The following is a 23,030-nucleotide window of genomic DNA, read 5'->3' as shown; positions in this document are numbered from 1 at the left end:
TTTCCCAAAACTTTAAGGCATTACAGAATTTAGCAATGAGAAAGGGATCCATTAAATACATTTAATACCTAAGACAAAGGCACCTTTAGGCAGTCCAAGTGCTCGTCCTACCAAACCACATTTCTGCCATTCAGACATATACAGGAATATTTTACAAAAATGAGGAAAGTTCTCTCTGCCAAAAGCAACTACGAGAAATACTCTAGTAATGCCTTCAAAACTCAAAATTAGATAGTCTTTACTCAATGTCATAAATTTTTTGCCCTCCTCCTTAAAGAGGATTATTTTTTCTGCTGTCCCCAGACAGAACTGCTGTCCACTCCCATTGTTTTGTTCCAACCTCGGTGATGATGAAGAGAAGCTGATGTCAAAACACCTCAAGAGCTACCCAGGAAAAGACCTCCACTACTTTCTGCTTGTCTCACATGATTAAAACAGGAGGTAGAGATGGAAATTAAAGAAAATTAAACGTAAAAAAAATGAAGGAGAAAGCAGTAAAATATGTAAGTTTTATGCAATAAAACTACCAATCTAAGCCCTCAATCTATGATGTCGCATGAGTAGCAGACCCTCAATCCTTTTGAACCAAGATTCTTGCCCTGACAGGGGAGACAGCTCGAAAAATCTGTGTAATTAGTTTAAAGGTGTCTGCTTGTCTGATTTTCAGCTATCCTGAGAGGTGTGAAGTGTCTTACGTATCTCAAGAGCAATTAACTCCACAATTTACTATTCTAGTGGGCCTAGGCTGCTGCCCAGCATAGGAAGAGCACAATTTATCAGGGAATACCAAATAAGCAAAGAATCCCAGGCTGCTGAGGTAAATATTGCTACCAGCATTGCTTCAATGGGTCTCTTATTGTCTCTTTTGCCTTCTTAAATGGAAAACGAGGTCAGTATTACCATGTTTTCAGCTAGCAACAGAAAGTAACCCACTGGCAAGAAAGCTGAAGGTGAATGGACTTCAGGAATCTCCGTCATCACATGGAAAGCAAAAAGGCGGCATAAGGGGTGCCTTTTTATATATTATGTCTTGCTTCAAGGTTGCTTTCCCTTATTTCTCTGCATGACTGTATAAAGATTAGCAAAAAACTCCAGCCTCTCTACTTGCCTGACAAACAGACTTCCAGCACCTTTACGTGCAATGAAAATTACCAAGTATGTGATAATTACATTCTGCATGGGCAGATCAACATTATTTAGGAAACTGCCAATTCAGGAAGAAGTACCAAAAGGAAAAAAAAAAAATCAAATCAGAAGGTGGATAAACTCAAGGGTTTCATTTTATTTTAGCTTCTGCTACTATTACAAAATGTGCACATACTTGTCTTAAGAAGGTACTGACAATAACATGGATTGTTTCCAATGATATTTTTATCTTAGAGGAAGGATATGAAGTTATACATTACACAGATTTGGTTACAGTCCTTAAATTAGGCCAAAGAGAAAGGGATCGTGCACCTCTGAACTTTGGTTTGTATCCTGTGTTCATTAAACAATGCAATATCCTATACTTATATATATATATATATACACTACTGAAAAGCTAAAACTAGCATCTTTAAAGAACAATTCCATAGAAAAATATTAAAATACCAATATATAAAACCAGTAAATATGACAGCATACCTGAAACTTTTGGTTGTTATTGCACTTTAGATCAGTTTTTAAGCACCACCAAATATTAGAATAAACACCATATTAAACCAATATTCCATTGTATTTGTGAGCCCCCCTGGAAATATTATTGTCTATCTGAAAATATTATTGTTCACCATTGCAGAACTGCTAAAATAAAACCCTCTTTTGCTGCAAAATTTGCAAAATCATGTAGGCATTTATAGCTTCCTCTGAAGCTTACATAACACTTCTCTGTAAAGAAAGCCATACCCTTTGGATAGGGATTGGAAAAATAAAACGCAGACTGCTGATATACAATTTAATACAATTCTTTCAAAACAATGCTTGTGATAATAAATTATAATTTTTTAAAAGCAGAAACTAAACTTTAAATTTTATTCCTTCTCTCATATAACTGCTTAAGTGATTGAAATGATTGCTTTGCCATATAGCAATTAATTCAAACTGTATGAAACTGAAAAGTGTCTCTCATATAAGCATGACTCGGAGCGGGAGTAGGTACAGAAGAGGGGCACTGGGTATGGGATAATCCTCAGAACTGTAGCTTAATCCAGTTCTTCACAGCAATGTCACCCTAGCACAGTTTCTGCCTTACTGTTACTTTTTCTACTTTTTAACTGCCATGATGTAGCAAAGCAAGCGGCAAGGAAGGTCCTGAGCCACACACCAGAGCCCCTGGCTCTGGTGCACTGTGGAAAACAAAAATTTCTTGTTAGCACATTGCCCTACTTAACTCACCAGAAAAGGCTGTCATATATATTATAAATAAAAGAGATTTATAAGTTGTTACATAACAACTGTATGTATATTTAACAATTCTAAACTTTAAAGTTCACGTATGGATATATACTTGGGACTTTTTTTTTTTAAAACAGGTTGTTTGAAAAAGCCTTTTGACCTAAACACTAATTAATATCAATTTTCTCTTATAAGAAATGAGCACAGCTACAGAATTTCCAAGTTGTACATTTTTTCATTACATTTTATCTTCAATATGAGATTAAAAAAATCATCTATAAAGATATCTGAAATGGAAGAAATAATAAGAATCACATTGAACACCCCTTTAGATATTTATTTATTTTTTTACAAAAATTTATTTGAACAGTTAAAAAGTGTCCAGGTTAAAATACTCAATGGATTAAAGTCAATGGTAGTTGTCATTAATATTCTGAAATTGATAAGTTGTTTATGTCTGGCATTTTTCCTGCTGATTATGCAGTGAGACAGGCAGCTTTATAAATATCTCATCACTCCATCGTCACACAAATTTCATCGACAGTGCTCATGCACAGCTATTAGCAATATGAATCTAACCATTACAAGAGGAAAGAAAATCGAACATGTGGCATTAATACGCAGTCCTGGTTCCTAACCATCTGATAGGCAGATGGTGTAACGCGGATTCTCCAGCTGAAATGAAGGGGCACATCATTTAAAACCTTGTTTGCATTCTAACTGATATCAGTGCCATATTGATATACATGATACATCATGGCAGTATTTGAACAATCTAGTTTGTTTCAGTCATAAATGTTTACAGCCTTGTTTTTTTATCTTTAGAAGCATGTTCTGAAGAGCATATTTTTAATTTATGAAACCTATTGTTTACTTCTGTTGAACCAGAAGATTAGCAAAGAGCTGGAGTATTAAATTACCACAACTGTAGCAGTATAACTAAGATGGATGAATAAAGTATGTTTTTTCAATAAAAGATGTTAGTAAAGGAATTAAAAATTAGCCGAGGCATCTTATGCATTAAATACATTTATTCATTTAAACCTTACAGCTTTTTTCCCATGTGACATACTTAGAACTTTAATACTTTATAAAGCTACTCATTTAAATCTCTCCCTGCATGCAATTAATCTTGTCCAACAATTTAATTCAAAACACAAAACATCAGAAAGTAAAGTTTAATTCAACAATCATGGTTCTGAAGTAATCTCAGTATTGCTGACAGTTCCTATAGACTCATCAGCAAAAGTCTGTTCAAGGTGTCTTGTAGGAACCGCATGAATTTGAATTACAACTCAATTGAAAGCTCTCCAAGCCTTAGTAGGAACTCAGGAACAAGAAGCAGAACACCAAAAGAAACCGTGAATGATCCTTTCCTACAAAGACCTTCCCTCTTCTGTCACTAGATTACTTTGGCCTGTAGGGTGTGTTTATAGCTGTTAATTATGTTAATAAAGTTGCAGCCTGCTGCCTCTGCCAAATATAATCATAAGCATTCTCCTGCCAAGTTCTAGTCTAATTTACACACATGCAACTCTACTGAAGGCAAAATTTTGTGGGTGAGAATGAGACCAGAAGTATGCCCAGTATGTGTGGTCTCCAATGCTGAAAAATGAGTGAGTGAAACACAATGACATAAAAACATACAATCTTCAAAAAACAATTCTATTTTCAAAGCAAAATGCCTGAGAAAGCTGTCATATATCATGAAAGATTTTCAAAAACTGTACAAATTACTGGTGGGGACTAAATCATATCCTGGGGTTCTGCCTTCCAACAACTATTATTCCCTGCCTTAAGAGACTGCTCTTAAAACTTTCATTTTTTATGGCACAACCATTTGACTACACATCCTAACTGAGAAGGAAAAAGAGAAAATGAATTATGAGTATACTCTTCAGGCTCAAATATGTCTCAAAATGTGTATTTTGAATGTTATACCTAAACCCAGTCCTGTGACAAATTACAAACTTATTTCAGTAATTGATCTTAATTCATTTTTAACTTCCTTCATATAACTATTCCTAATAATAATCAGCTTTCCTAATAATTATTTCTAATAAATAATTATTAACTTCCTTAATATAACTACTACCTTTCTTTGTATATATCATACATATACATATTTAAGGGTACATAAACCATCCAATTATACATATATATATATATGTATTTTCACAATCTCTTTCTTTAGGACTTTGATAACATTTTCTTGGTACATTATCTTTGCCATCAAAGAACAGGCAGAAAACAAAAAATGACTGTCAGCAGTGTGTTACATTTAATTTCATTTATTTGCTGGAAAGTTCATTCTACAGAAATGTTTTATTCTTTGTGTGGGAGGAGGTCCAAATCTCATCTAAATTCTGAAAGAACTCCTTTCATTATTTCAAATTAATGTTTAATCCTTTTTATCACACTTTATTTCAGTGGCACGGACTTGAAAATAGTTCATGTCTTTTCTTGACTTAATTCCAGATTTCATACTGGAGTTCTTATTTGGGCAAAAATCTTACTATAATCTGAAAAACTTTGCCTGAGAAATAAATGCAGGGTTACCTCCTAGGACGTGACCCTGATCACTGTAGATTATTGCATTGGTTTCATGGCTTTCAACAGTTCAAGTACAAGTTTTTGGTAGCTTATTACACTGCTACCAAGTTATTTCAAATGAAATAGGATCCTAACATCTAATGGGTGTTTTATACAGTGTGATAGATAAAACAAAAAGGGGAAAGCAATTTGCAGGAGGACAGAGGTCTGATTACATAGATTGTAGAAAGGGGAACTTCACACTGTACCATAATGTTCTGTTAAAATATACTGATTTTCATTAGTAGAGTTCTTCATGTAAAATGTAGTTCTGGAACCTAACAGTTACCTTTATTGTTAAGATAAGAAGCCTTATTTTTGTTAAGCTTCCTGGACTGATCTCATACAACAACATTAGTGCATCCCAGAAATGTCATTACCTGTTATTTCAGGATAATCAAAAAATCCTTGTCAGGACTTTCTAGTTTTATTTTCTTGCTCAGCTTGAATGGTTCAGCATAAATTGCTCATTCAGTTTTTTTTCTAAACATATTTAAAATGGCTGTTATTAAAAGAGTCATGCAAATACAGGAGAAAGAAATAATTGCACTTTAAATATTGTTAAAGAAGGAATACTTAGAAAAAATCACCCATATGATCTAATTTAGAATGGTGCAACTAAAATGGAATTGTCAATCTTGTACTGGGACAAAAACAGTGTATGTGAGGCTCAAACCATCTGTTGTTCATCAGAACTAATCAGATCTTTTTCCTGTAACTACTCCTAAATTGCAATACGAATTTTGAGTTCTGGGTATTGCATTTAAGATAAACAAGAAAAAAGCTGAATTTCTACAGCAACCTTCAAATCTAAAAATCTTTTTATTTATAATATATCCCTGCAATTAACAATAGCAGAAATAAAGAATAGACCCAGAAAGAAGCAGCGTCCTCTTGATCTGTTTTGTTAAAAGTAGATAAAACTTAAGCTAAATAAACTTAAGCTAGATAAAACCTCATTTGTTGAAAGAGAACTACTGGCAGATTCAGTAATGCTGAAAAAAAAATGTAAATGTAATTATTTTATCACCGATATTTACCATCTATTGTACTGATGGATATATATTCCTTGAAGGTTTTTGTTTGTTTATTTGTTTGTTTTGTACTGAGTAAAAAATATAATCATAAAGTGTATTTCAAATACCACGGCCAATTACTGTTATAGCTTAACATGGTTTTGTGATCTCTGAATTTATTATTGGCTTGATGCAATTGCTGCAGAATTAAACAATGCATACAGTATAAATGCCTTGTTATATTATTGTACCCCTCAGCAACTGTTTAAAATACTGCTGTAATGCATACAGCTTCACAACAATACAATTAAGAGAGAACATTCTTTCTTAAACAAGTCATCTTTTCAAAAGCAATAGATTCTCAGTTCTCATTCAGTCTGTTGCATTATTCATTTCATGTGCAACCTCATGCTGGACCATAAATTGTTACTTTATCTAATCAAAGGCGACTTAACTTCACAGAAGGTCAAAGGTTTAATTTTGTGAAGTATTATCTTACGCTATGAGTTTAACCGAAAAATAGAAGAAAAACAGCAAAGAAACTGGTAATAAATGAACCTTTATTGCCTAAGGCATTGGCTTAGTTAATAAACTTTCATTGAAGGTTTCTTTCAACTGTTATGGACAATGAGGTAAAAAAAAAATAATAATAATCTTAAATTACAGCCATGTGTGACTCTTAAAGCAGGCATTCTTTTTTATCTCAACCTCCCTAGCTAAGGAAAAAGACAAAGAGATTGTCTTCAATTTCTTAACCAGAAATGTGTGCTTCTAAACAGATGAAAAAGTGCAGATCGAGCCTTTTAAAAAGCAGAGGTCAGCTTTGAACAATATAAAAAAAATACTTTTACTTAAGTGTCAAACCTTTATCCACAATCTCTTTAACTGAATAGTATGGATTTCTCCTCTGCCTCCTCCCCCCCAAAAAAAGTATGTGTGAAGGGAAAATATATATACTAACAATATATTATGCTAACAATGATGCTTGGTTCCTAATAGACTTTCTGTTTTACATTTGCATTGCTAGAATGCAATAATGTCTCTTGTTTAATAGAATGACTTATTATGGGAACAACTTTCTTGCACTTTTTGCAAACAGAAGTTCCTTTCTTCTTTTTGTGTGTGTTATCTCATGTTCTCACAACACTATTCTCTCTGTTACAAGAAATTAAAAAGTTTAACATAAAGAAACTTACTGATAGTTATTGGTGTTCTGTGAATTTTCCTGAATAGCATTCTTATATTTGAATAATTGCAATGTCTTTTATTTACATGTTCTTTGAGTTTTGTTTAGAGAAATGCATAATAAAATCAGTAGTACTTAATAAAACATTATTTTTAAACTTCAGACTAATTTATAACTAGATGGACACAATTAATTAATTGCAACACTGCTACAATTCAAAAAAAAAAAAGGACATGTTCACGCCTGTAACAGCAGTAATGTAGCTAAATACTCATAATCTTTCAACCAGCAGGAGCTTTTGTAGATTTATTTTTTTTTATAAACCTAATCCACAGCTTGACACAGATCCTGGGGTAACGGCACACAGTTCTTTGATTAAACTAATATCTGAACACTGTTGAAGCAGCCTGATGGCTCCATGGAAGTCTCCTTACTACTTCCAAGCCCAGCCTTGTAAATAGAGTTGCCACACTCATTCCACTAGACCCAATGTAGCCCAAATGCCTGATCACGTGCGTGAAATTTAACTTATTTATGTGTGTAAGTATTTATGGGATCAAAAAGAAGTTCAGAATAAAATGAGATTGTAGCTGTGGACTCAGTGTTCCTGTTTTAGCTTTTACAGACTTTTGGTCTGATGGATGTGCCCACAGAGGAACCATTTCTCTGCACTACATTGAAGAAACAGTCCGTAGATATTTACTCAGTGTGGGATCAAAGCCTTTGTGGCCTATGTAGCTTTGATCCCAAAGCAACGTTTTTGCCCAGAGAAGGCAAGATTAGATTCACACTTTTGGTGATTAAACTGTAAACAAGAATAGTCAACTGCAGACTTATTTCAGGCTTCTGTCTTCCCCAAGAAATGAAAACAGATTTTTTTTTTTCTATTCATGAAAAAAAAAAAGAAAGAAAAGAATGCAGAACTTTAATTACAAACAATTACCATTACCAACTGAGATGAAGTATTATCATAACAGCTCATACAGTGTATTTTCAACAGACATTTAAAATATAAGCTACAATTTTAAGGTATTAAAGAAAAATTTCATAGGATTATTCATTAACAGCATAAGAATATGCTACATAAACAAATATCCAAGGTTTAAAATACTTTTAAAGAACAATTCTCAGTCTGCTTTGTCACATTTAGTTTTAAATTAGACATCGTATCCCAGAAAACAAACAAACAAACAAAATATCTTTGGTTTATAATATATACTTACAAATTCTATAACGTTCTACTGTTTGCCTTTCTGTATTTGCAAGAATGAAAAGCAGGCTGCACCAAGCAATAGAATGATGGAAAAAATCCCAGAAATCTACTGGTTATTTCAAGGCCTATATGCCATTGTTTTAACACCTAAAGTTGGGTGAAAGAATTTTCATGTTTCAAAATGTAAAGCATTTACCTGTAAGGGTCAGGAGAGTCCTTTCTTCCCCTCCACGTCTCTATTCACTTGAAGTGTTTTAACTTTAAGAGCTGCACTGTGGCTTTGGGCCTCTTTTTTTTTGGTGTTGTTGTTTTTTTCTTCTCCTCCGCTCCATTTGTTTTATTTGTTTGTTTGTATTTTTTTTCATTTTTTAAAGTTTTGTCAGATCCATTATGCATTTTGCCATGCCAGAGGCAAGGCATGGGGCCAAATGTACTATTACAGAACACTGATAGCAGAGTATTGTACTGTGATGCAGAACTGTGATACTGTACAAGGTAGTCGTGATAACGACTTACAGGGAACACTGTGTAGTCCTGCTTCCAGATTAAAAGGCAGTAAATTCTTACAGACATCCCTCTCTTACCTATATGCTCTACTTCTTGCATCAGGTAACAGAACACTAAATTTCATAGACTGGCACCTAATCTCTGGAGTGTGCACACTTCTTTTGGCATCTTGAGTGCACTAGAAAAATCACAGACTTTGTACATTTGGAGACACACATATCTCTTTCTAATAAAGAACATGGCATAACAGTGGGATGATGTTCATTTGTGTCATATCCTGGCACTCAGTCAAACCGTGACCACATTATGACTCCAAAACAAAGGAGTTCTCTCCAGCCCATGGTGAGACATCTTTGCATAATTTTGTTGAATAATACCTCAAATCACCTCATACTCAAAAAGTAAATATTTGAAGACTCTTAATAATGTTAAAGGGGAAAACATGGTATTTAAAATGCACACATAATCATTGTATTTGGTTACACAAAAACAAATATGCAGTAACTTTTCCACAGTCCCTTTTATATTGATGTAATTGCAGTTTATATTATGAAAAACTGTAGCCTTTAGCAAATTTAGATTTATATAATTGATCATATGTGTTTCCATAAGGCATAATCTTTTAAATCAAGAGCTGAATAGTACCACTGTCCACCTCATTATGAACTAGTGTGGACTAGAAAGATCAGCAAATATGCAACTTAACAGAGTTCCAAGATTGTTTTTGGCCCCAAGAAATCCTGATCATATCATGTTGGAATGAGAAATTATATGTATATTACTAGCAGTACTTTGTAGAAGACAGAATTGTATGTTACCATGCTCCTCTCAAGCTGGTGGCATCTACCAATAGCCAAGTACGATGAGAAGAGAATTCCACAGATTCCCCATTTTGTAGGAAGAACTAGATTATAATTTATAGCAGATAACTGAATTAATCTTTTCTTCATGAATGAATGAACAGGCTGTCAACAGATTAGGGTTTTCCCCAAATCTATCTGTTACTGGAAATCACTTTTCTCCATCTTGTCAGCATTTGCAGAAGAGTGGGACATGATGTGTGTTTTGTAATTTCTCATTGTTCTGGGTTATGACCTTTCTTCTTATCATTTCTAAATTCTAAGTTTTACACTTCTCTGACATTGAGATTGGCAAGATGGACCGCAAAGTTAGCACAAAGTGAGTAATAAAAATAATTGACAAAAATTTAATCAGTATCTAGATAATAACTCACTTTTTTTCCCAACCACAAGCAATCTAACTTCAACCAACAGCAAGATGCACTATCAATATTTAACAATGAGCATATCAACACTCTGATGGAGAGAATATCTTTATCTTTTTGAATAAAAACATGCATAGTCTGTTTCTGACATATTTCTTTGGTAATTTTTAGACATTAGTAGCCCTCAACTCTAACTACAAAACTAAAATTTTCTGTATGGGTCATTTACAAAATGAAACAGGAGCATTGTTATTACGTTATCTTAGAAATCTGAGCATCATGCACATTCTAATTTTATACTAATTTTGATTTGAAGTCACTTTGGAAATAACATGGATAGCTAAGATTGCAAGCATTTATCACTACACAGACCAAAGACCTTGGTGGCCACTTCCTAAAGTGAACTGAAGAACATACTAGCTCTGAAAAATGCCAAGAGGACTGCCAAAGTACAGAACTATAAAATTCTTCGGCATGCATAAATTTCAGATGAAACAAGGGGAAACAATTGTTTTTTTTCAGCAATTCCCTACAATGAATTTCTGAATTTCTTTACAATTAAATTCTTAATCAGTAGTTAAGAATGTTAAAACACATGCTCCCCTACCCCTTCCCCTGGTTTTTAGTTTCTCTGTTTATCAACAGAGATTTTCAACAGCGATAACAGGCCACAACAGAAACGTGTTTCATCTAAGCTGTACAGGATGGTATATAGTGGGGTTTCACATAATAAAGGCAGATGAATCAGCATGATTCTGTCCTTCTCGCAACAATATTTAATAAAGATGACATATCATCTATGGAGACATTCATATATGCACCATTTAGTATCATGATCAAATCTGAAAAGTGTACATAAATTTGTGTTTTTCTCTCTTTGCTCTTGACACCCTGCCCTTCTCAACCATAGAAAATACACTTCAAAAGTGACAATATAAGGTTGCCTCAACTCACCATGTTTTTGAAGGAAAATATTTACAAGTTGCTTTTTTCCATTTGCATGTGTTTGTTATAAGAAAGCTTACATTGCAGGAAAACTTTAGTGACATTTAGTTAAATGTTATACTTTCTTTGGAAACTGTTATCATTCAAGCATAAGTGATTGATATTCCTCATATGTAAGAGTATGAAATATAAAATGAGTTATAAAATGGCCTCAGTGCACCGAAAAAAAAGATTGCCTTCAATGGTGATGATGATATACGGGAATTTTGGACAGTTTAATATTTCCAATCTCTTAAATGAGCAGTTTGTTTTTTTGATGAGATTGACATTTCTACCCCGAACAAACAGAAGAAATACTAACTTTATTGATATGATTTTATTTATTTATTTTGTATCCAATTGCTGCATTAGCTCATCTCAATATCTTACCTTTCAGCAAATCAGAAAAATAAATAAATAAATAAAATCAAAACTTTAACTTTAGTTCAATTCAAAGCTCCTGCCTCTGTGCACTCTCTCCCACCAAATCACTCCTTCATTAGCACTGAGCATTTCACGCAAATGTTAACAGGAATAGTGATAGCTGTAGAATGCCACTAGCTCAAAACACTTCACCATATATTTATTTTCTGTTTTTCATCCTGCTCATATGAAAGACCCAGATGCAAAATTATGGAAGATATTTTTTTCTAGCAGTAGGATTTGGCTTTTTGTCAGATTTCATAAACAGTTATTTTGGCAGCTTTAGAGATGCCCCTAGGTCAGTCACTTGATTGGACAGTTGAAGGCCTGTCTGATTCTCCTGCCTGCCATTTTCTTATGATTCATCTTCAGTTAGTTGTAAAATAAATACAAACAGATCACTACCCCACACCTACATGAGCACTGTTTAACCACACGTGCCAAGCATTTCTTCCACGGAAATCCTTATTGGGTAACAAGACGAATCTGAAAAGAGATGCTGAAATAAAATACCTGAAAAATATCTGAAAGGGTTTTAAAGCAGTTCACCTCTTTAGGTAAAAATGTGATTGTTTTAACTAAAGAACAGAAGTAGAAATTAGAGGCTCCTGAATTTTAATTCTGATTTTGCCTGAAGGTATCAGATATGTCATCTACAGTTTCTTTTTTTTCCTTTTTTTCTACCTACCAACCAGGTGGAAATAATACTACCTTACCTTATAGAAAGCTCATTAATATGAATCAGCCAAGAGTTGAACAAAGTTATAAAAGTAAAAAGTGCCAAGCATATATGAATATTGCTATCAGCCCTGCTTCTAAATCTCTAACGTTAAACAAAGCCCATAAAATGCATACCATACTTGTCTAAGAAATGACAGCAGCAGTTCAGTGTAAAGTGTACATTGCTAAAAATCCACAAAGGATCTATGAGAATGAAGCATTGCTTTCAAATTTACCATGTACCATAAAAGGGCACAAAACACTTTTTAACCCATGAGATATTGACGAAGAATAGGAATTAAACATTTTGGACTTTATTAGTTTATCTGGAGGGGTTTTTGTGTGTGTGTGTTTTTTTTTGTTTGTTTTTTGTTTTTTCTTAATAAAACTATCTGTTTAACAGATACAATATTTTTTAATAACTTGAAATTATTCAATCCAATTAAAATTCTCAAGGTGACTTTTCTAGGATTTTTTCACAAAAGTGCAAAACATTCCTCATTTTATGTTGATTTGTCAAAAAAAATGACAGATGCTTATGGCTTTATTAAAATAAATAAATTAATTAATTAAAAAATAATAATCCCCAACCTTCTGTCAGTACCTGAGCTAGTTTACTGTGAGACATATTCTTTCTAAATCACTGACAAGAGGGAATATAATGATTTTACCTTATGTTGGTAAAATATGACTACTTATTTTTTTTCTTGGCTGTAAAGGAAGTCATATTCTGAAAAACAGGATATTAAGGATTAAAAAAAAAAAAAAAATCTAATTTAACATCACTGTAAAGACAACAGATATTTTAAAAATGGCCTGAAAAGAGGAACAATATGATTAGCTGATAATCCTTCCATCCTTTACAGACAGGAAAAAACAGGTGTATATATGAGAACTGTTACAGCAAGTTACCTATTCAAGGATACAGTAGGAAAATAACATCATTCCTCATTCCTACATTTCATTTGAGTGAAGAACATATTTTGTAAAAGCACCATTCTCAACTTTGTTTCTAATTCAAAATGAAGTGTTCATACCTCAAAAGAAGAAGAATGTTAATATTTATTTTAAACAGAGAATTATTAGTGTCGGGAATATTTATATGCAAAGGTCCATCTGGCATGAGTTTATGCATTATGTCTTTAATATGTGAACAACCATTTCTTCTGTTGTTGATGTGTTTTTCCAGATCAGTTGGTTTGGTCAGTCCTGGCAGAGACTGGTCATCTAAAATACCTTTATGGATAATCTCTGGTAACTATAGAAAACAATTAAATTTAAGTCTAAACTGTGTATTACGCTATCCTCAACAGCTCTACAGAAGAAAGCAATTAAGATTAATTTTGCAGGTGACAGTTAGAAAATAGAATTAGTTCTTCTGAGTGGGATAAGTGAGAGGTGAAACCATAACTATAACTGAAATATTCTCGTTCTTAAAAAGTAAAATATTTCATATGTACCTAACCTTGTAAACATAAGGTCTATGGGTTTTGTTTGTTTGTTTGTTTGCTTTTTAATAATATCTGCATTTCTAGTATATACTATTCCTACTGTATCATTTCTGCACTGATTACAACCCTATCATATACATTCCGAAGCAGTATCTTCTTTATTTTTATTGTTATAAACTATACATACATGTATATAACTACAACAATAATAATATGGTAAAGTGTCCAAAATGTATTCTGGTAAAAACATTGCATTTTTAGCAATATTCAAGCTTTATTTTCAGCACCCTTATAAAGGAGGCTTTGAGGATGTTTGAATTGTCTACTGATCTGCATTTAAAAACAGAATTCTAGCAAACAAACCAATTCTGGTAAGTATGTATCTTGTGTATTTTATTTAGTTACATGAAAAGCTTCTATGTAACTCTGCAAATTAATGTAAAGGCAATGCAGTAGGGAGAGATACTTGAATTTGTAGTTCAGAAGCTGGTGACATTAGGCATTACACCATAAGTGGGGCAGAATAAACACTTAACATTCAAATTTAAATATAATATTGTGTAATACAAGAAGATCTATAGAGTCATAATGTCTGAATATATTAGGTATGAAGATAATACTTCTATTGATTTCAGTCTGTTAAGATAATGAAACTAGATTACACAGATCAATTCATGGAATGTAACAAAAAAGCATATATTATTTCCTTTACAGTTTCAAAACAGGCTGTTCAAATGAGATCAGCTGTAACTATTTTAGACTGTACCAAAAAAAAAAGAAAAAGTGTTAATTTTCTCTGAACACACCTAAACAGCTTATAGTATTCTTTCTATCTTATAGTTGGGAAGCTTAACAGTCTTTTAACCATCTTACAAACAGCTTTCCACATATGATTAATTATTTAAGACCCTACCTCTTACATCATTACATCTGCAAGGAGAGGAGGTGTTTCAATAGCTGTATCTACCATTAAGGACAATTAGATAGTGGTCTGTTTCCTTTCACTCAGGGAGAAAACTAACAAAATGCTGTAAAACAGTCAAGAGCAGAGTTTCTGGTCATGTCTTCATACTTATATCTAAATAAATATTTCATAACTTCTCAAAGTATAGCAAAAGCTAAGTCATTGGCTTTTCAGGCTGTCAAGCATAGTATTTTCATTTCTGGATAAAGAAATGTGCTCTGCTGTATTTTTAAAATTATTTCTACTCAGATGGGAATCAGGCCATAATCTTGAAATTACACTGCTATAAAAACATTTTAAAGATTAAGTTTTTCCAGTATCACTCTTCCAGTCACTAAAATACAACATTTTTGAGAAAGTATGTTACAAAATGAGTAGTGATCCAGAACACAGAGTGTAATCAAATCTGCAAAGCACAAAGCCTGTATTCAAAACTGAACTGTGAAGCAAAGACAAATTTGCATTGTGAATACAATAAAAACTGTAAATCAGTTCTTTAAAACAGAAGACAACTGTCTGAGCCAAGAGCTGCAGGCATAACTTCCTAACTGTGTGTGCAGAATGCTACAGATTTCCATACTGGCATAGAAAGTTAAAGATCTGCAATGGAGATTCACACTCCACTGTTGTTACCAGCAGGTAATTATACAACAGTATTTCTAATGATGGAGTCCCAAAGCAACGCTTCTTCTGTTCCCAGTGGAAAATATCTTTTGAAGCAAAGAATGGCTGTGGGATTCAAGAGGAGGGAAAACACATACCATAAAATATAATTAAAAATTGTGGAGGCTGCCTATGACAAGAATAACCATAAAAAAACAGATACAAACCAGCTGGCTGTTAACAACTCCTGAGTTATAAAAATCTTAAACCTGCTGTAAAGCACTCAATTCGATTTACATAACCACAGAGCTGACATTCCTTTTAGGCTCCTCTGCTGGGGATTATTTTGACATGTTTTAAGGCAGCATAAAAAGCAACTGTGAAAGGAAGACATGTATCATACATAAAAATTCATTCTAGCCTTGCGATTGGACTTATACACTTTAATCCCAACGTCTTTACTGAAAACAGAAAGTATTTTCAATGGCTACTGGTGATTCAATTTTGTAACATTATTCCTTTGGTGCTCATATTTTTGATAAAGTTGATAGGGTGTATACATACAAGTAAACAAACAAAAAATCTATACAGACACAGAAGCTTAAGTTTCAGTATTAATGCACAAAGTATCAGCTCTACTAGAACCTACTACAGAGTGCAGCATATCTAGTTTTAGACAGATTGCGTCGCTCAACATTGCATTCGGCCTTCGCTTAAAAAAAAAAGCATTTCTTAGGAATGTAATGATGCAGACAGCATTTTACACGACTAACACAGCTTGCTGTAGGGAATTAAAATAAACAAAATAAAATAAAATCAATCTTACATTGAGTGAAGTTTTGATGTATAAGTGCTGGCAGCTTACATTGCCCAGAGCACAGAATGAGTTTTGCCATTTGATAATTTGCTTGATTCACTGTGCTGCCTCATGCAGGGCATTTTATGCCTGATTTATGTTTAATCGAGTCACCTGCTTAACGTTAAGGAGGGTCACAGTTAGATAGAAGGGTTATGACCATATAGGGCTTTCAACATCTCCCAGTTTGACATAAGAAATGGGTGTAAGTGTTAGAGGTCAACCTTTTTCTTTTATTTTTATTTAATGTTCTCTACGGAATATTGCATAAAACATTAATGTACCACAAAACCAATTTGATTCCTTTTTGAAACACAGTTGGCAAATATGGATTAGGAGACTCTAAATGGTGCCTAAACAAATCAAAAGCAATCTGTAGTCTAAGAAGTGGTCATCTATATATGTGAATATTTTAAAGGATTGTAAGGTACAGACTTACACAAAAAGGATTATAACACTTCCCTTTAATAGATACTCAATCAAATTTAGTCTGGTGTCTGTGGATAAAATAAAGATAATAAAGACAAAAGTACAATTAACTTTTAGTATAATTAGGGTATCAGGATTTACTATTCAGATTTAACATTCATCCTGTTAAACACAGAACTAATTGCACATTAAGATTACCAGAATCTTCTTTCTGGTGATGCTATGAAAAGATACATCCAGGGAAAAATTTAATAAATAAAAATAGATGTGGTCAGCTACTACAGATCAGAGAACTCAGATGCATTTGATATTTATAACTATTTCTGATTCTCTTAGTTTTACAGCATGAAAGCTACATGCTGAAAACTACTGCAGGACATTACGTATCTTGAGATTAAACTCCTCCCACATAGTATTGAAAAAATAGACATGGTGCCAAATAAAATCTTTAAAGATGTATTTTAAGGAGGAAATACTACAGTTAGGAATAGACGATGGAATTCAGCACTTAACAGTTTGGATAGCTGCATTTCCAAGTTTAGCCAATGCTGATTCAGATTTAAAAAATAAAAAGCACAAGAAAAATAGGTCTTTTTTTCTGCTTTGGGAAGAGTATGTTTTTTAGAGGAAATAGTGAAGCATTATTTGCATTATTGTGTATGTAAATGCTAAAAGAATGTCGCATTGTATCTTTCAGAAAAAAAGAAAAAAGAAAAAAAAAGATTAATATTAGTTCATTGGAAAAACTTAAATAAGAAAAACGCTACATGAATTTATCTTTGTTGATAGCAGTGGAGAACTGTTCTTAGACTAAAAGTAAATTTAGAGATTCTATTGGAGTTAATACCAAGAAATACCAGGTCTTCATTTGTTTAAATAGCATCCAGGGTATTAACTCATTATCACATGCAAAGACTTATCAGTCTTTTAAGTGCACTGAAAATGATATGTACATACATGCCATGAACCCAATTACCAGAACCCAATAACAGACACAATTCACAGTGAATCCAGAAGGATGTCAGATGTTTAAATCCTTGACTAAAATGGGATTTGACTTCCTGTTAAATTCCACATGTGTACAACGTTTCGTGCAAATGTTAAAACACAAAAACAGTTCTTATTGTTATACCCAGAATATACTATGTTTCTTCAAACACTTTAAAACATATTATTTCCATAGATCCACCTAATGGACAATGTGTAGACATAGTTCTGAATCCACACTTTTAAAATAATTTACCTACATTGACAGATTCACCTATCTAATTTAATAATAACCTTCTAAAACGGAAGCTTTCAGCCTCACCTCTTCATCTAGGTTGCCTACGGTCAATAAAGACACACGGGCATTTCCAAAAGGTGATTCATGTGGCCTTACAGATGCATCACTTTCTAGAGAAGTCTCTTTCGCTGACTATGAAAGGAGATGACTTGCTAAGATTTCAACATCTACATTTCAGACACACTAACTTCTGTCAGATGAATCTCCTCTTTAATAGCTAACTTATTAGATGGCTAAAGCTAGGGGAAGTGAGTTTCATTCCTCAGACAGTGAAACTATAATGAAGGTATTTACCTGCATGCTTGCAGTTTCTAAATAAATACAATGAATTCACTGCTTTGGAATTCCATTTCTAGGCACATATTTCCTTTAAAGCTAGTTCATGAAGAATTACAACAGAATTGCCTCAACATCCTTTAAATCTACATTATAAAAAAGCTACTACTTTTTTTTAAAAAGCTACCAACATTTTAAAAAGCTACCAACAGTTTAGACTTTAAAATCTCAGCAAAATAAAGTACATATAAGAAAGATATATTAATTGTATTGCTATTTCAAAAAATAAAACATTTCTATTAAATGTTCTTTCTTTTTCTTCCTCTTTTTTTCAGTCTCTTTCTTTCTCCATTCTATTTTATTAATATTTCAAAATATTAATATTCAAAATATTAATGTTTCGACTGTTTAAACTTTTTTTGTAATATCAAAATCAAAGCTAGAAAGCAGCAACAGGCATCCAAACACCTGGTAATTGCCTGATGGCAATGGTTATGCCACTGGAAAACCTCATGTTTGCCGACGTGGAACTAGACCGGCCTGGCTGAGCAGAGAGTTGTGGCTCTTTTGTTGTGGATGTTAGGAAGAACTTCTTTACTGAAAGGGTTGTTAGGCATTGGAATGGGCTGCCCAGGGAGGTGGTTGAGTCGCCATCCCTGGAGGTCTTTAAAAGACGTTTAAATGTAGCCCTTAGTGATATGGTTTAGTGGAGGACTTGTTAGTGTTAGGGCAGAGGTTGGACTAGATGATCTTGGAGGTCTCTTCCAACCTAGACAATTCTGTGATTCTGTGATATGTTCTTACTATTCCAGTGGCAGAATGCACAGAATTTTTTTCTGGAGGAACACACAGGATTTTTTCAAAACTGTAAGTTATATAATCTTTTGCACAATACATTTTTAGTATTTTTTATAATGTATAAACACTATCACTGTAGTTAATGTGCCTGTCAGTGGAGACAGATTACTGACTACATGTCCTGTTTATTACCTCCAAAATTCAAGGACTATTTTTACACAAAATGTTAAAAAAGAGACACTGATGGACAAAACAGAACAAAATTAACTTTGAATTCTATTAGTTCTCTTATCTTCTATCAGTTTCTTTCAAATACTTTGACAGTTACTTATTTTCCCTTTTTCCACTTCCTCTTAAAATTAAGTTAGAGATGCACACTGATTTCACAATATTGGTATTCACCTTTTAATCAAAAACTATATTTAATATCAGAATACACATTGGTAAAGAATACTAATCATCTAGTTGATTGAATTCTTCCTAGCTCAATTAGTGATAAATCCCACACACATCACTAGTAAAAAGGATTATTAGTAGGAACTCTACTGAAAAACAAGTTCAGTGTTTGGTCTCACCAGTTATTGCCAAGTCTTGAATTAGGAGTAGAAATCATGGAATCACAAAAGGGTTGGACGTCACCTCTGGAGGTGCTCAAGCAGACACACATAGAGCAGGTTACCCAGGACCATGTCCATGAAGCTTTTGAAGATCTCCAAGGAGGGAGACTCCACTACCTCTCTAGGCAACCTGTGCCAGTGCTCCATCACCTGCACAGTGACTGTTTCACGAAGTTTAGACAGAACATCTTGTGTTCCAGTTTGTGCCCATTTCCTCTTGTCACTGGGCACCACTGAAAAGAGCCTGGCTCCACCTGCTCTGCATCAGCCTCATTTATACACATGGATAAGATCCTCCCTGAGCCTTCTCTTCTCTGCTTCTTCTCTGCTAGGATAAAATAGTGACTCTTCATTTCGTGACTCTTCATTTTTTCAGCAATTTGTTACTGAAAATACCTCATGCAAAGAAAGTATGAGAAGACATATTTGTCAAAAATGTCTTGATTTTTATTTTCAGCAGTTATAAAAGGCTACAGATTTCTTCAAATTATCCATTTTATCACCTGGTAAAGTTTCTGCTAGAAGATGTATTCAACATATGAAAGTATATGCAATTCAAAATTATTACAGTGTCTGAAAAAAATCAAAGAAGCTAGTAAACGTGAGGAAACTGAAGAAAATGGGGTAAGAATTCAAGTTCATATTTTCTTTTGACATTTAACAAAATTGACATAAAATACAGTTGGGAAAAATAATGAGCAATATTAGCACTGGAAGTCCCTTTTGATTCACAATTTATTTATCTATCCATCAGTACTCAGTACATCAGTACTCAGTTACTCAGGTGGGGTAAAAGTTTCGTGACTGGTCAACATGGTAAGAATAAGGGAAATAATACATCTGTTCAGCTCAAAACATCAACATTAAGGTGTCTACATGAGACTAATAATCTCGCCAAAATACAGTTACATCTTATGCACATTAGAGACTTTAAAACAAACCCAGAAGGTGAAATTAAACCAAGCTTTAATTTTGCTTTGTGTGTCTGCATCTGAGGAAAATACAGTAGTGTAAAGTAAAAAGAAATTTAAAAGGTAAAAAAATCAGAGGAACCTCAAAATCACAGAGTTTTGAAAAATGGGATGAAGAGCTTTATATATATTCCACTTGAAAGACAGAGAACTGGGAAAAAAATGGGTGGCCTAATCAAAACTATCCAATGAAACTAGGAAGGATCATACCATACATCACGATATTGATACTGACCCTCCACCACCACCTTCACACAGAAAATAAATGTTTATTAGGCTACAATCAACCTTGAAAATCTTATATCTCTGAAAAGGATGGTGAGGTGCATACTAGGTAAGATAAACTTCTACATACAGAGATAAAGGTAAGGCAGCTGAAGCCATACCAAAGCAACAAATAAAAATTTAAACAATTATACTGTAAACTTTGTTAGAGTGAATCACTTTAGTTAACATTAGGAACAACACTACACAAAAAGTGAGATGGAGGTAAGCAATGCATGTGATGTTAGCATTTAGTGACATAGGATAAAATGAGGAGCCTTGTACTGGGAGCAGGCCTCAGATGCATCTGTGATAACTGAATAACTACAACTAAATTGTGAATAATACCAAAGGAAGCAATGAAGCAGATTTAAATAAAATTCCAAAAGACAGTTTTATCTCAGAGGTTATATAAGCAGTACTGAATAACATATGAGAAAGGAAGGAAGGAAGGGAGGGAGGGAGGGAACACCACGATTTTTTTACACTAAGAACCAAGGATTTTCCAAGGGTAGGACAAATATTCCTGTGACTACACGAAATTAAAACAATCTAAAGTGTGAGATACAAATTAAGCTAAATCCATTGGCAATAATCTTTACCCAACTTGGTCACAAGTTACAGAAGGTCTCAATTAAATATTCTGTTTTACCTATGTCCGATTTCCTATCTTGGGCTACTTGCTGAACCTATTATTTTTGATTACTTAATAGAAAATACTGAAAAATAAATAAAATTATACAAAAGTCTATCATAATTTCAAATACAAAATCCTGGGACTCTTTTTAACTTTTAAAGTACCAATCTATTGGCCAAAGACATTTCTGTGAAGCTCTCACTAGTCAGCTAGGTGGAACTAGGGAATAAAATATTTTGAATGACTGGTAAGGAAAAACATTCCAGGGAAAATCTTATAAGGATTTACTGTTATCTATTGTTACCTATTCCAAAAACATAAAATAAGTTTGGATAATATATAAAGACAAAGTAGATTTGAGAAAGAACAGGAAAAAGAAAGATAAAATACTAACTCCTACCACTGTTCTGTGAGTTTATAAAACAGGGTTTTTAAAATTCATGCCAACTGTAAATTTGTGTAAATCTGGAACCAGCAAAATTTCCATTGCTCATTAAGGAAAATGTCTCAGACTGAATAAAAAATTACATACCCTAATCTTTCTACCAGTTTTCAGGTGGAGGAGGAGAACTAGTTGAAAAAAAGTCACAAAGGTGAGATCTCAGACCAGCTATAGCAAATTCTAGCACACTTCTTCACATAGAATAAGAGTACCTCATAAAAACTATAATAATAATGCAAATACTTGCAACACTATGAAGACAGCAACTAACAATTATGAAGTAATTTAAAAGTAATTTTTTTTTCTTGTGAGAATTGTGCAGAAAGAAATCTGTTAGGAAAGAAAAAAAATTAATTATCCATAACTTAAGACTTAGACAGTAGCAATTAAAAAAGTGTGTTGGCATAACTGCTGATTGCATTATGTCCTTCAATTTTCCACAAAAAAAAAAAAAAAAAAAAAATTTGCCTCCAAATCAACTAACATTTCTTTGAATTTTTGGGTGGGTGTGGATTTGGTAAGTGTCTTGTGTTTGGACTGGGTAGTTCTTTTTGTGCATAAAGATAATGAAAGGAACATACAGAAAATCATATGGGGTTAGGTATTTTCCTTTTTCATCAGCAGAAAATGAACTTGAGACCTCCAGAACAGGAAAAAAATAAAAAGGGGAAAGGTAAAGGCATTCAAAAGATCACAAGTTTTCTCCTGAAGTAAAGAAGAATGCAAATAAAGTGTCCAAAAAAAGGTACAGTGCAAAAGATTTTAATTAAAAAATGTCTTCTTATTTAACATTCATGACAAATGGTATTGAACTATAACTATTGAGCAGAAGGTGGAGAAACTAAGTTGCTTATACCTAAACAGCATTTCTGCACAAGCATTGTAATTATTTTCAGATGCTCTTTGATCTTCTTAGTGAAGATCCCTACCCATTTCCCTTCCCTTCCCTTCCCTTCCCTTCCCTTCCCTTCCCTTCCCTTCCCTTCCCTTCCCTTCCCTTATTTTATTTTATTGTATTTTAATTTTATTTTAATTTTATTTAATTTTATTTAATTTATTTTTTTCTGTTTAACTTAAGACTTATTGACTCTAATAATACTTTTTTATTTTGTCTCCACATACCTGTCATTACCAGTTTTTCCATATAAAATTTAGTTAGGTGATAAATTAATTTAAAGAGGACTGTAAGTAATTT

General features: G+C 33.2%; 1 protein-coding gene across 9 annotated transcripts in view; it reads right to left on the bottom strand.

Moving 5' to 3' along the window:
• Positions 1–23,030, bottom strand: part of DACH1 (dachshund family transcription factor 1) — a 380,086-nt gene that overhangs the window by 187,982 nt on the left and 169,074 nt on the right. The gene's annotated exons all lie outside the window — the stretch shown is intronic.

Source organism: Anser cygnoides, chromosome 1 (genome assembly GCF_040182565.1).
Source record: "Anser cygnoides isolate HZ-2024a breed goose chromosome 1, Taihu_goose_T2T_genome, whole genome shotgun sequence".
Taxonomy (NCBI): domain Eukaryota; kingdom Metazoa; phylum Chordata; class Aves; order Anseriformes; family Anatidae; genus Anser; species Anser cygnoides.
Note: the sequence above shows the minus strand (reverse complement) of the source record. Positions and strands in the feature narration are given on the sequence as shown.